The sequence below is a fragment of the Saccostrea cucullata genome, unplaced genomic scaffold, assembly GCF_032062105.1.
Source record: "Saccostrea cucullata isolate Sc308-1 unplaced genomic scaffold, CSIRO_AGI_Scuc_v1 ctg968, whole genome shotgun sequence".
NCBI classification, from domain to species: domain Eukaryota; kingdom Metazoa; phylum Mollusca; class Bivalvia; order Ostreida; family Ostreidae; genus Saccostrea; species Saccostrea cuccullata.
The window spans coordinates 1-14,766 of record NW_026925679.1 but is presented as its reverse complement, the minus strand read 5'-3'; the positions used below and the strand labels follow the sequence as shown (position 1 = coordinate 14,766).

At 32.2% G+C, this 14,766-nt stretch overlaps 1 long non-coding RNA gene across 1 annotated transcript; it reads right to left on the bottom strand.

The window, feature by feature from the left end:
• Window positions 1–2,878: 2,878 nt before the first annotated feature.
• LOC134269586 (uncharacterized) lies at window positions 2,879–10,066 on the bottom strand. The gene is made up of 3 exons (XR_009992610.1): window positions 9,734–10,066; window positions 7,295–7,443; window positions 2,879–3,031 (listed from the first exon to the last, which is right to left on the bottom strand). It is a non-coding gene; the product is annotated as an uncharacterized LOC134269586 (long non-coding RNA).
• Between the last annotated feature and the right edge of the window lie 4,700 nt (window positions 10,067–14,766).

Genomic DNA, 14,766 nt, shown 5'->3' with positions numbered 1-14,766 from the left:
GGTTTGGTATGGGGACACACCCCTTTGACGACCAACTTAATCATTATATCCATGCAATCCCCTCATTTCCAGTCCTCGGAATCCATGGAAAATTTCAGATTTAATAAATGTACCTTCAACTTTAAACAATTACTCGTTCTTACCTCATGTAAACAAACATCATGGCTGCTAGATCTATGTATCAGTTATTACCTCCCCTCGCTTCAAATCACTTCCGTTACTACGGTTGTATTATTGCGCGGTAAATTTGAACTCATAAAAAGCGACATATTGATATTTTACATCAAAAGTTGTTTAATTATTTTAAAATTAAATTATAAGGAATGACTTTAATTCTTGGCCATATTATCGAGTATAATCTGGTTTGGGTCTGTTTACGCTTTTTTATAATCCGCTTCGCGGATTATAAAGCGTAAACTGACCCAAACCAGATTATACTCGATAATATGGCCAAGAATTAGAGTCATTCCTTAAATATATTATGATTTTAATGTCGTATGTTACAAAATTAGGGGCCACAAGGGGCCAACATGCTAAATCTTTGACGCTTTATATCTCAAAAGTTGGGTATATTTTGATAAGTAATATTGAACAAAAGATGTTTAAAATCATGTTCTGAACAATATGCAACCTTTCATTTTTCGCTAAACGTCCCCATTAAGGAGTTGAAGGGTTGGCACCTAAATATTTCTTATGGAAATAACTCGGCAACGAAAAAGAATCTCTGAATTGTTGTTGAACAAAAAGTGATCAAAATCCTTAGAGCTTTAAGATGATATGAATAAAAAGGGCTGATTCCTAAAATTAGAGGCCGTAAGGGGCCAAAAACCGATTTTTTAGGTATTAAATATCTAATGTCTTTTTACAGATTATGGAAAATCATTATTTTAGAATGAAAATCTCAATCAAATTCTTATCTCATCTCATCAAGAATCGGACGGAAGACCCACTCGTTGCTCGCAACGAGATCGTATCTCGTTATCTCTTATTTTTGTACTTTAGCTGAACTATGTACAACTAAGATATTAAATGTCTATAATATAAATCAACTGAATAGCTTTGACCATATAACATATAATATTCTCAGTGGTTCTTGAGAAGAAGATTTTTTCCTATATATTTCTATGTAAAACTTTGATTCCCAGTTGTGGCCCAGCCCTACCCCTGGGGGTCATGATTTGAACAATTTGGAATCTATACTACCTCAGGAGGCTTCCATATAAGTTGAAGCTTTTATGGCCTAGTAGTTCTTGAGAAGAAGATTTTTAAAGTTTTTTCCTATATATATCTATGCAAAACTTTGATTCCCTATTGTGGCCCAGCCCTACCCCAGGGGTCATAATTTGAACAATTTAGAATTTACACTACCCCAGGATGCTTCCATATAAATTGAAGATTTTATGACCAGGTGATTCTTGAGTTTTTATAACCCCACCCTACTTTTTTCTTTTCTTGATTATCTCCCCTTGTGAAGGAACTTGGCCCTTTATTTTAACAATTTAAAATCCCCTTTACCCAAGGATGCTTTGTACCAAGTTTACTAAGTATATTGTAAGCATAATTAGGGCCCCTCTTTGGCGGACGCCCTATAGTGATCAGTCTGTCCGGCCGGCCTGTCGGCTGTCCGTCCGTCCGAGATCTCTTGTCCGGAGCATATCTTCTCTCTCCTTGGCCCAATCTGGCTCATACTTTACCCACAGAGTGCCATTAGGTAATCGGTGTGCAATGACCTTGAACCATGTTTCTTGGTCAAAGGTCAAGGTCATAGCTGAATTTTATGAAAAATCCTTGTCCGGAGCATATCTTCTCTCTCCTTGGCCCAATCTGGCTCATACTTCAACTACAGAGTGTCTTCGGGTAGCCGATGTGCAGTAACCTTGAACTATATTTCTAGGTTAAAGGTCAAGGTCATAGCAGAATTATATGAAAAATCCTTGTCCGTAGCATATCTTCTCTCTCCTGGGCCTAATCTGGCTCATACTTCACCCACAGACTGCCTTTGGGTAGCCGGTGTGCAGTGACCTTGAACCATGTTTCAAGGTCAAGGTCATAGCAAAATTATATGAAAAATCCATGTCCGTAGCATATCTTCTCTCCTCTTGGCCATATCTGGCTCATACTTCACTCACAGAGTGCCACTGGTCCATGGATGTGCAGTGACCTTAGTCGAAGTTTCTAGGTCATGGTCAGAATTATCTTCTCTGTTTAATATCAATTCTACCTAAATATCAAAATGACGTGACCACGCTATGTCTTGGATTCAGCTAATTTTTTTCTTACTGAAACTTCAATGAATGAAAAGATTGACTATATGAAAGAAAGCATGGTAGTTTACCCGGTTGCCATGGAAACGGGGCTAAAAGGTGTAAATTATAGTGAATATTGCTATTTATCAATAATATCAAAAAAAATTTTACTAGGCAAAGCTTTTAATGTGCATATTTTTTCATATGCTTCATGACAATCAAAACTATGTAAAAAATAGTGTATGTCAAAAAGTTTTTACAATTTCTAATTTTCTGATGCCAAAAAAGTGAATAATTAGTCCTCGTTACCTCCCTTGTTAGGCTTACTATTTAAAGACTTTGACAAGTGATGTGAAAATCCTAGTAGGGAGATTTAGATTCAAGAAATGTTATTTTGCAAATATCATTTAAAACCTTTATGGGTAAATGAAAAATAAACATTTTATTGCACTATAAAGTTGGTCTAAATGTGCTTTTTCTCTATCCGAGTTATTTCCCTTGTTGGAGCTCTTCGGCATTGAAGGTATCACACCGGTAATTGTTTTCACTATATAATTCTATATAGCATAAAAAATCATTAAAAATCAGGTATTTGTTTACATGAAAAAATATTTAGCAGGAGATGTTAAACATTACCTGTCACATTAGCTGACACCAAAAAACAGGGTACCCACACGGCATTTTCGGACTTTTTCCATCTGCAAACAGGGCTACCCTCAAATCCACGTGTTTTCACTTTGTTTATAAACACCTCGAGTGCATCACAGGAAGTAGCCTCCTATGCCCTGAAAAAAATAGTTCCTGTCAAAAACCTTTATTTATTCACAAAGTACATAAAATTTACTAGGCACAGGTACCAAAGTTGTAAAAATGGCTTGGAAGAAAATAGAAAAACGCCTCAAAAGAAAAGAAAAATAATTTTATATGTATGGACCTACATTTGACTAAGTTCATTTTGATTGGTCAATTACCGGTGTGATACCTTGAAGGACCTTTGAAGGTGTTGGATTTTTTTCATTTTTGCACCTGAGATTTATTAAATAATTGTCCCCAACATCCCTAAGTCTGGTCATCTGAATTCCCTTATTTCTGAAGCTATGAAGCATTTATCTTCCTAACTCCAAGGCAGTCAAGAATAACACACAGAGTTCTCTCGAAGCAGTTTTTTGTGCATCTTTTGAAGCAGAATTTCATCATTAAAAGAATAAGCTTGGCAACCAATTTTTTATCTGTGGAGAGTATATGCTTTGTTCTTCACAACAAACAAAAAAGAGGTTACAAGTCTAAGACCATTATGTAATTATTACATAACAAAGTTGCATTTTCCCCTTCAAAGAATGAACAAAAATACAGAAATTGTTAAATACTGGGTTGATAATGAAAACTGTATCTGGTCAATTTATGTTCCAAATAAAGCCTAGGTATTTGTCTTCAAGCTGCTGTGCAGAAGTTTATCTAAATGCTGTGTTGTAACCCAGGACAGTCTAAATGATATCAGCATCTAGGGAGGTTCTTGACAGCTCCCACACTCCAATAAACTGGCTTTGATGATAAGAAAATGGAGACAACAATTCAGATGTAATTTATTGTTGTGATTTATGTAACTGGCTTTCTCTTAAGACACAAAGTAGCCATGAAATTTCAATTTAACATGCATAATTATTCTCTTTTCATGGATTTACTCAGGAATTCCAAAGGTGTTTAATGAATTTCCATGATTTATGCAAGATTACATCTTTTTGTTTCACAAAATTTACATAAAAAATAAAAATTCAAATTTTAAAATATAAATATTAAACATTTTTATGGGTTTGAACACTTTTATATGTAACAAAATGCATCACAGAGACCAGTTTCAGGACATCCTCCATGATTCTTTGAGGGGGGTGGGTGTACAAAAACTGCTGATAAAATTTATAGGAGGTGATCTGAGAAGAAAGGTGCACCTTATTAGCTGAATTATAGTTATTCTGATATTTTAATTATGTAAATATGCCAAATTTCTTCATCAGTTAAATTTGCAATTTATTAATATTTCAGTACAATGATATCCTTAATAGATCATGCTCATATAAGCATCACTGACTGAGACTTAAATCAAAAGTGACAGTCAACACCTACATATAAATGAAAAAATAACAAAAAACAGTCTCCGACAAAGTGAAAAAACATGAATGTCAGCTGCGAAAGCATGAATAAAGTCCTGAGAACCACAAGAGGCATGCCATGTTGCTAAGTGACATTCTGCACTACATGTATGATGCATGATTAGAACTCAGAATAAGTATTATCATGCAGACTCTGACAGTATTTAAGGATTTTTTGGTCATAACCTTCCTTCCTGTGAAAAATTCTTAATGAATTTTACTTATGTAGCTTATGTATGAAGTTTATTAGACAGATCTGACTCATTTCATTATTTCTATTCTTCCAATGCAGTAACACATGTATCAATGGAGGTGTGAATAAATTAAAATAAATCATATGTCTGTAGAAATTATCATTCTGTGAGAACATATTTCACTTGTTTACATTTTATTGCAGTTGTCGCTTGTGCTGAAAATTAATTCGCAAACCTAGAATTAGTCTATTCTTGAAAAATCAGCTTTAACACCTTTTACCGCAAAGTCTGTAGATACTATAATTGACTGCGGTCAGCTGGTGCAAATAATGTTAAGTCATATAAAATGAAAAAAAACATTCTCTGACTTATTTCTACATTTTAGATGCATAATGCTACCTTTTTACTCATATTTTAAAGTATTGAGTGTAAAAAATAACCTATTGTTAATTTTTACACAGAAATCTGTGAAAAATAATGTAAATTCTAATTCTAATTTTAAAATTGTGTGTTTTCTAACAAAAAGTTAATAAAATCACATATTCTGTTGAAATATGCCTGTTAAAAATGAAAAATGTCTTTAATAAGGATTTAAATGATTTTTCATAATCACCTTCGAAGGACCTTTGAAGGTGTTGGATTTTTTTCATTTTTGCACCTGAGATTTATTAAATAATTGTCCCCAACATCCTCAAGTCTGGTGATCTAAATCCCCTTATTTCTGAAGATATGAAGCATTTATCTCCCTTACTCCAGAGCAGTCAAGAATAACACACAGAGCACTCTGGAAGCAGTTTTTTGTGCATCTTTTGAAGCAGAATTTCATCATTAAAAGAATAAGCTTGGCAACCAATTTTTTATCTGTGGAGAGTATATGCTTTGTTCTTCACAACAAACAAAAAAGAGGTTACAAGTCTAAGACCATTATGTAATTATTACATAACAAAGTTGCATTTTCCCCTTCAAAGAATGAACAAAAATACAGAAATTGTTAAATACTGGGTTGATAATGAAAACTGTATCTGGTCAATTTATGTTCCAAATAAAGCCTAGGTATTTGTCTTCAAGCTGCTGTGCAGAAGTTTATCTAAATGCTGTGTTGTAACCCAGGACAGTCTAAATGATATCAGCATCTAGGGAGGTTCTTGACAGCTCCCACACTCCAATAAACTGGCTTTGATGATAAGAAAATGGAGACAACAATTCAGATGTAATTTATTGTTGTGATTTATGTAACTGGCTTTCTCTTAAGACACAAAGTAGCCATGAAATTTCAATTTAACATGCATAATTATTCTCTTTTCATGGATTTACTCAGGAATTCCAAAGGTGTTTAATGAATTTCCATGATTTATGCAAGATTACATCTTTTTGTTTCACAAAATTTACATAAAAAATAAAAATTCAAATTTTAAAATATAAATATTAAACATTTTTATGGGTTTGAACACTTTTATATGTAACAAAATGCATCACAGAGACCAGTTTCAGGACATCCTCCATGATTCTTTGAGGGGGGTGGGTGTACAAAAACTGCTGATAAAATTTATAGGAGGTGATCTGAGAAGAAAGGTGCACCTTATTAGCTGAATTATAGTTATTCTGATATTTTAATTATGTAAATATGCCAAATTTCTTCATCAGTTAAATTTGCAATTTATTAATATTTCAGTACAATGATATCCTTAATAGATCATGCTCATATAAGCATCACTGACTGAGACTTAAATCAAAAGTGACAGTCAACACCTACATATAAATGAAAAAATAACAAAAAACAGTCTCCGACAAACTGAAAAAACATCAATGTCAGCTGCGAAAGCATGAATAAAGTCCTGAGAACTACAAGAGGAAAGCCATGTTGCAAGGTGACATTCTTCACTACATGTATGATGCATGGTTAGACCTCAGAATAAGTATTATCATGCAGACTCTGACAGTATTTAAGGATTTTTTGGTCATAACCTTCCTTCCTGTGAAAAATTCTTAATGAATTTTACTTATGTAGCTTATGTATGAAGTTTATTAGACAGATCTGACTCATTTCATTATTTCTATTCTTCCAATGCAGTAACACATGTATCAATGGAGGTGTGAATAAATTAAAATAAATCATATGTCTGTAGAAATTATCATTCTGTGAGAACATATTTCACTTGTTTACATTTTATTGCAGTTGTCGCTTGTGCTGAAAATTCATTCGCAAACCTAGAATTAGTCTATTCTTGAAAAATCAGCTTTAACACCCTTTACCGCAAAGTCTGTAGATACTATAATTGACTGCGGTCAGCTGGTGCAAATAATGTTAAGTCATATAAAATGAAAAAACAACATTCTCTGACTTATTTCTACATTTTAGATGCATAATGCTACCTTTTTACTCATATTTTAAAGTATTGAGTGTAAAAAATAACCTATTGTTAATTTTTACACAGAAATCTGTGAAAAATAATGTAAATTCTAATTCTAATTTTAAAATTGTGTGTTTTCTAACAAAAAGTTAATAAAATCACATATTCTGTTGAAATATGCCTGTTAAAAATGAAAAATGTCTTTAATAAGGATTTAAATGATTTTTCATAATCACCTTCAAGGTATCACACCGGTAATTGTTTTCACTATATAATTCTATATAGCATAAAAAATCATTAAAAATCAGGTATTTGTTTACATGAAAAAATATTTAGCAGGAGATGTTAAACATTACCTGTCACATTAGCTGACACCAAAAAACAGGGTACCCACACGGCATTTTCGGACTTTTTCCATCTGCAAACAGGGCTACCCTCAAATCCACGTGTTTTCACTTTGTTTATAAACACCTCGAGTGCATCACAGGAAGTAGCCTCCTATGCCCTGAAAAAAATAGTTCCTGTCAAAAACCTTTATTTATTCACAAAGTACATAAAATTTACTAGGCACAGGTACCAAAGTTGTAAAAATGGCTTGGAAGAAAATAGAAAAACGCCTCAAAAGAAAAGAAAAATAATTTTATATGTATGGACCTACATTTGACTAAGTTCATTTTGATTGGTCAATTACCGGTGTGATACCTTGAAGGACCTTTGAAGGTGTTGGATTTTTTTCATTTTTGCACCTGAGATTTATTAAATAATTGTCCCCAACATCCTCAAGTCTGGTGATCTAAATCCCCTTATTTCTGAAGATATGAAGCATTTATCTCCCTTACTCCAGAGCAGTCAAGAATAACACACAGAGCACTCTGGAAGCAGTTTTTTGTGCATCTTTTGAAGCAGAATTTCATCATTAAAAGAATAAGCTTGGCAACCAATTTTTTATCTGTGGAGAGTATATGCTTTGTTCTTCACAACAAACAAAAAAGAGGTTACAAGTCTAAGACCATTATGTAATTATTACATAACAAAGTTGCATTTTCCCCTTCAAAGAATGAACAAAAATACAGAAATTGTTAAATACTGGGTTGATAATGAAAACTGTATCTGGTCAATTTATGTTCCAAATAAAGCCTAGGTATTTGTCTTCAAGCTGCTGTGCAGAAGTTTATCTAAATGCTGTGTTGTAACCCAGGACAGTCTAAATGATATCAGCATCTAGGGAGGTTCTTGACAGCTCCCACACTCCAATAAACTGGCTTTGATGATAAGAAAATGGAGACAACAATTCAGATGTAATTTATTGTTGTGATTTATGTAACTGGCTTTCTCTTAAGACACAAAGTAGCCATGAAATTTCAATTTAACATGCATAATTATTCTCTTTTCATGGATTTACTCAGGAATTCCAAAGGTGTTTAATGAATTTCCATGATTTATGCAAGATTACATCTTTTTGTTTCACAAAATTTACATAAAAAATAAAAATTCAAATTTTAAAATATAAATATTAAACATTTTTATGGGTTTGAACACTTTTATATGTAACAAAATGCATCACAGAGACCAGTTTCAGGACATCCTCCATGATTCTTTGAGGGGGGTGGGTGTACAAAAACTGCTGATAAAATTTATAGGAGGTGATCTGAGAAGAAAGGTGCACCTTATTAGCTGAATTATAGTTATTCTGATATTTTAATTATGTAAATATGCCAAATTTCTTCATCAGTTAAATTTGCAATTTATTAATATTTCAGTACAATGATATCCTTAATAGATCATGCTCATATAAGCATCACTGACTGAGACTTAAATCAAAAGTGACAGTCAACACCTACATATAAATGAAAAAATAACAAAAAACAGTCTCCGACAAAGTGAAAAAACATGAATGTCAGCTGCGAAAGCATGAATAAAGTCCTGAGAACCACAAGAGGCATGCCATGTTGCTAAGTGACATTCTGCACTACATGTATGATGCATGATTAGAACTCAGAATAAGTATTATCATGCAGACTCTGACAGTATTTAAGGATTTTTTGGTCATAACCTTCCTTCCTGTGAAAAATTCTTAATGAATTTTACTTATGTAGCTTATGTATGAAGTTTATTAGACAGATCTGACTCATTTCATTATTTCTATTCTTCCAATGCAGTAAAATATGTATCAATGGAGGTGTGAATAAATTAAAATAAATCATATGTCTGTAGAAATTATCATTCTGTGAGAACATATTTCACTTGTTTACATTTTATTGCAGTTGTCGCTTGTGCTGAAAATTCATTCGCAAACCTAGAATTAGTCTATTCTTGAAAAATCAGCTTTAACACCCTTTACCGCAAAGTCTGTAGATACTATAATTGACTGCGGTCAGCTGGTGCAAATAATGTTAAGTCATATAAAATGAAAAAACAACATTCTCTGACTTATTTCTACATTTTAGATGCATAATGCTACCTTTTTACTCATATTTTAAAGTATTGAGTGTAAAAAATAACCTATTGTTAATTTTTACACAGAAATCTGTGAAAAATAATGTAAATTCTAATTCTAATTTTAAAATTGTGTGTTTTCTAACAAAAAGTTAATAAAATCACATATTCTGTTGAAATATGCCTGTTAAAAATGAAAAATGTCTTTAATAAGGATTTAAATGATTTTTCATAATCACCTTCAAGGTATCACACCGGTAATTGTTTTCACTATATAATTCTATATAGCATAAAAAATCATTAAAAATCAGGTATTTGTTTACATGAAAAAATATTTAGCAGGAGATGTTAAACATTACCTGTCACATTAGCTGACACCAAAAAACAGGGTACCCACACGGCATTTTCGGACTTTTTCCATCTGCAAACAGGGCTACCCTCAAATCCACGTGTTTTCACTTTGTTTATAAACACCTCGAGTGCATCACAGGAAGTAGCCTCCTATGCCCTGAAAAAAATAGTTCCTGTCAAAAACCTTTATTTATTCACAAAGTACATAAAATTTACTAGGCACAGGTACCAAAGTTGTAAAAATGGCTTGGAAGAAAATAGAAAAACGCCTCAAAAGAAAAGAAAAATAATTTTATATGTATGGACCTACATTTGACTAAGTTCATTTTGATTGGTCAATTACCGGTGTGATACCTTGAAGAATATGTAAACAAGATGGCAGACAATAAAATCTGCATTTTTTCTTCTTGTTTTGAAACATCTTGTTCAGGGAAATTCTACCTCAAGAGACTCAGAATTTGATGAAAAATAGTTAACAAAGTAGCGATAATCTTTAAGAAAAGCCGAAGGGTTGATCTGGACATGATGAGTATTACACATACTATAGCTACTCGTAGAAAGGAAAATATGAGGAAATCAGGGTGGTATGGGGCGAAGGCCGAGAAGATTTTAACTATTCCCTTCAAGATGTCTTTGAAATAGAGATCGAGAGATACATGTACTGGTGTGGTAGTCCCCGACTAATCCCCATTGCAATGTGTAAGTATTTTTTTAATTTATAATTCTGTTCAGTTGTCTCATGTACCTGGTAACTGACTGTCTACTGAAATATAAGACAATAAAAACAAACAAACAAAACCATGAAAACTTGGATGCACAGTTGCACATATTACATGTACATGACATTGAATCATATACTACTGAAAAATAGTACCGGTATTTTATTTTCTATAAAATTCAGTATATTTGAAGAAAATTGTTTGTATAAATTTATGATTCCAAGTGATAATATGTTTGTGTCCATTCTATTTTAACAAACAGGATTTGTAGAAATCATACCACGAAAATATTAAACCTTTGACTTTTGACAATGATAACTGAATAGTGGGTTAGATTTTTTGAAATTTTAAGCAATATGAGGACCGTAGAATATTTGAAAGAATTGATAAAAAAAATGTAAGTAAAGTGTAAAATTATGAAAATTAACTCAGTACATGTGTATGCAAACATGCAGATTTACAGCCGCTAATAGTGTTCTAGATCTAAGTACATATACTTTGTCATACTATGTGAAATCATTTTTGAGACCTTGATACAATTAAGTTATTTGCTCTGCAAGGTAATGCATTGTAAAGTAGGTAAAGAAATCTATCCAAGGGTGTTAGAATGTGACAAATCCATTTCATTTGTACTTGGAGTTCCTATAAATTAGTTAATTGTCATGAAGCACTCTTTATTGACTTTTCTAAGATGCAGCTTTCTGTCTCGTAATTTTATTTTACTGATCACTGTTTTTCAGCTATATATTGTAGGCATATCAATCTTACACACATTTTTGAATAGTTTTAGTTTTACAATATTGATCTGTACATATGAGATCATTCTGATGCTGTGTACTTTACATGTCAAGGACATATTGTACAAATTAAAAATAGTCACATTAAAGAACAAAATGAATTATACTACATTACATGTAGTATCTATAAAACAGGTATGTTTTTATTATAATTAATTCATGATATAATAACATTTCATTTACCACTTTAAAAATTAATTGTTGTCAAATTCATTTCTACTCTAGATCTCCGGCAATTTGTCCAAACCGCAGAAAAGCTTTAACTATTTGAATTTAAAAAAAAATGCTTGATGACAACATTGAATCCCCTCCTTTATCAATCATTCCTCATGATTCAGAAAATTTTCAGGATAACATTTAAATATCAGGTACATGTAATATATATTTGATGTTTAGGATTTTAACCCAAACTTTCAAATTAAAAAATAATTTAAATTCACAGATCATTGCAGCCCTTGCAAGATTTTCCTAATGAAGATTCTCAAGATTACAGATCCTCTAGCAAGGAGACCAGACAGGTACATGTATTGTATATTAAGTTACATGTATTCATGGTGACTTTAGACATGATTGCCTTGACAATGCATAAAGGGAGATAATAATGTTTAGAGGTTGAAAATGCACATGTTTTATATATAGCGAAATTTTAAGATTCCAGTTTTAAGTTTTTAAAATAATTTTTGATGAATTTTTATCCAAACTGACCAAAAATTAATGGTATTTTTTTTTTTATTTTCATGTGAACAGATAGAAATGACCAGAGCAGAGGACACACAGCCCCCCCCCCAAAAAAAAAAATCACAGTGGACAGGAAGTAATGTTTACATGAAAAATAGAAAGCAGGAATAAGAACAGAAAGAAAAGAAGATCCAGTAAAAGTTGTCACTGGTGCAAGAAGGATATAGAGAGGGTTTTCGAAAAATCATTACTAAAATCCACAGCAAATTGCAAGGCTGAGCTATTTTTCAAACTTATGAAAGGACATAAAGAAATGTGATGTAATTTGAGGAAACCAAGCTGACATCAAATGAGAGAATATGGAGGAACAAATTTTAGCAGAATTTTTTTTAAGCAGAGCATCTGTTTTCCTTAGAGAATATGTGTATTCTAAATTGATTCTAAATTGATTGCTTGTATTTTTAAAAAATGTCACTGTTTAAGTGGAGCATACATTCCAATGTCATGTTTACTTCTTTTCTATAAAAGCAGTATTATGAAAAGAAGCAGTTTCTTCCCTTTTTATATCCCCACTCTGCAGGAGAGGTGGTATACTGATTTATTATATACCCCCACATGGACTCACACATCTATAGTTTTATACTGGCAGGCTTCACACAGTATGTCATGTATGATTAGAATATGAATACATTTTAACAAAACTGAGAACAAAATTAATTGTGAAACACTGATTCCTCCATACATGGCAGCTTATGCTACGACTCCCACAAGGTATCCCAAGAAAGGTCTTGTCACAAGGAAAACACCTGTGAAATATGAAAATCTAGTCTAACTTCAAAAGTTGAGGTTAAGGTTAAAGTTTTTTTTAAGTCAGTCAATGTCTAAGGTCAAGGTCAAATGGTTAAAAATATTTATACCCATTAAAAGAACATAATAGTATAACTGATCATCTGAATATGCTGATAAGCAATGTGATACTAAGAATTAATTCCACAATATTTAGCATATAAGGCCATTAAAAAAATTTGTTTGCCTTCCCCGAATAGAATGACTAAAATTCAAAACTTTTTTTTTTACATTGCAAGACAGGATATTTTTTTTTCTTTTTATCCATCTTATCTCATCAACAAATATTTTGAAATTTTCTGGGAAAAGATTTTTCAACCTACCCTCTGACTTAATAATTTTACCATGAGTTGGAGAGGGCAAAAAAACATTATAATCAAGATGGTCTTGCCAACTTGTTTTGACATTATATTGTCTGACTTACTTTTATATTTTCATTAGATACTTTCATATCATTTATTAAATATGAGTTTGCCTTTTTACTTAAATTATACATTTAAAAAAAAAATAAACAATTGTTTTGAATTTGAACATATTTTAGTGAATAAATCAAAGGAATTGGAAACAATTACAGGCCAACAAAAGATTGTTAAGAATTGTTGGAAACTCACTTGTTTTATTTCATATTTAGAATAAAGTAACTAGAAGTCTGATTTGTTTCCATGGCAACATATTAATTTACCTGTCTCTTAGTAAATTGCAGAAGTTCTATTTAATTATTAAAAAGAAATTTAAATACTTGATGTATATTCATATAACATAACAATTTGTTCAGTTTGATAAAACATGTTCTTAGATGATCTTCTCTGTTATTTGTAATTAATGGGGGGGGGGGAAGGGGCATATAATTTCTAGAAAGCTGTACATTTACCCATAATTTTTTTTTATTCTCATAAAACCTTAGAATATATAGTTTATTTAAAGATACATGGTTACAAATATATCAGTTGTCAAAATGGTGAAAAATTTAATTGAAATATGACTAAAAAAGTCAATTTTGGCAAATTGCCAATTTTCATGCAATAATATCTAGAAAGTTTTTGATTTACCCATAATTTTTTTTATTCTCATAAAACCTTAGAATATATAGTTTATTTAATGATACATGGTTACAAATATATCAGTTGTCAAAATGGTGAAAAATTTCATTGAATATGACTAAAAAAAGTCAATTTTGGCAAATTGCCAATTTTCATGCAATAATTTCTAGAAAGTTTTTAATTTACCCATTAAAAACCTTAGAATATATAGTTTATTTAATGATACATGGTTACAAATATATCAGTTGTCAAAATGGTGAAAAATTCCAATGAATATGACTAAACAAGAGGCCCAGGGGCCACAGCGCTCACCTGAGCACATCGGCTAGAAAAAAAGCACATATCAGATCAGAACTTAAAGTTTACTGAGGTGGGGGGGGGGGGCTTGAATTTTAACCCCCCAGGGGGTCATGATTTGAACAAACTTGAATCTACACTACCTGAGGATGATTCCATTAAAATAGAAAAATATCACTAATCATGGCTTTGAAGTACTTGAAAAGAAGATTTTAAAAGGTTTCCCTACATATCCCTATGTCAAATTTTGGTCGGCCATTTTGGCCCCACCCTAGCCCCAGGGGTCATGATTTGAACAAACTTGAATCTACACTACATGAGGATGATTCCACATGAGTTTCATCTTTCCTGGCCCAGTGGTTCTTGAGAAAAAGATTTTTAAAGATTTTTCCTATATATTCCTATGTAAAACTTGGGTCGGCCATTTTGGCCCCACCCTAGCCCCAGGGGTCATGATTTGAACAAACTTGAATCTACACTACCTGAGGATGATTCAAGATGAGTTTCAGCTTTCCTGGCCCAGTGGTTCTTGAGAAGAAAATTTTTAAAAAATTTTCCTATATATTTCTATGTAAAACTTTGGTCGGCCATTTTGGCCCCACCCCTAAGCCCCGGGGGTCATGATTTGTATAAAATTAAATCTGCACTACCAGGGGATGATTCC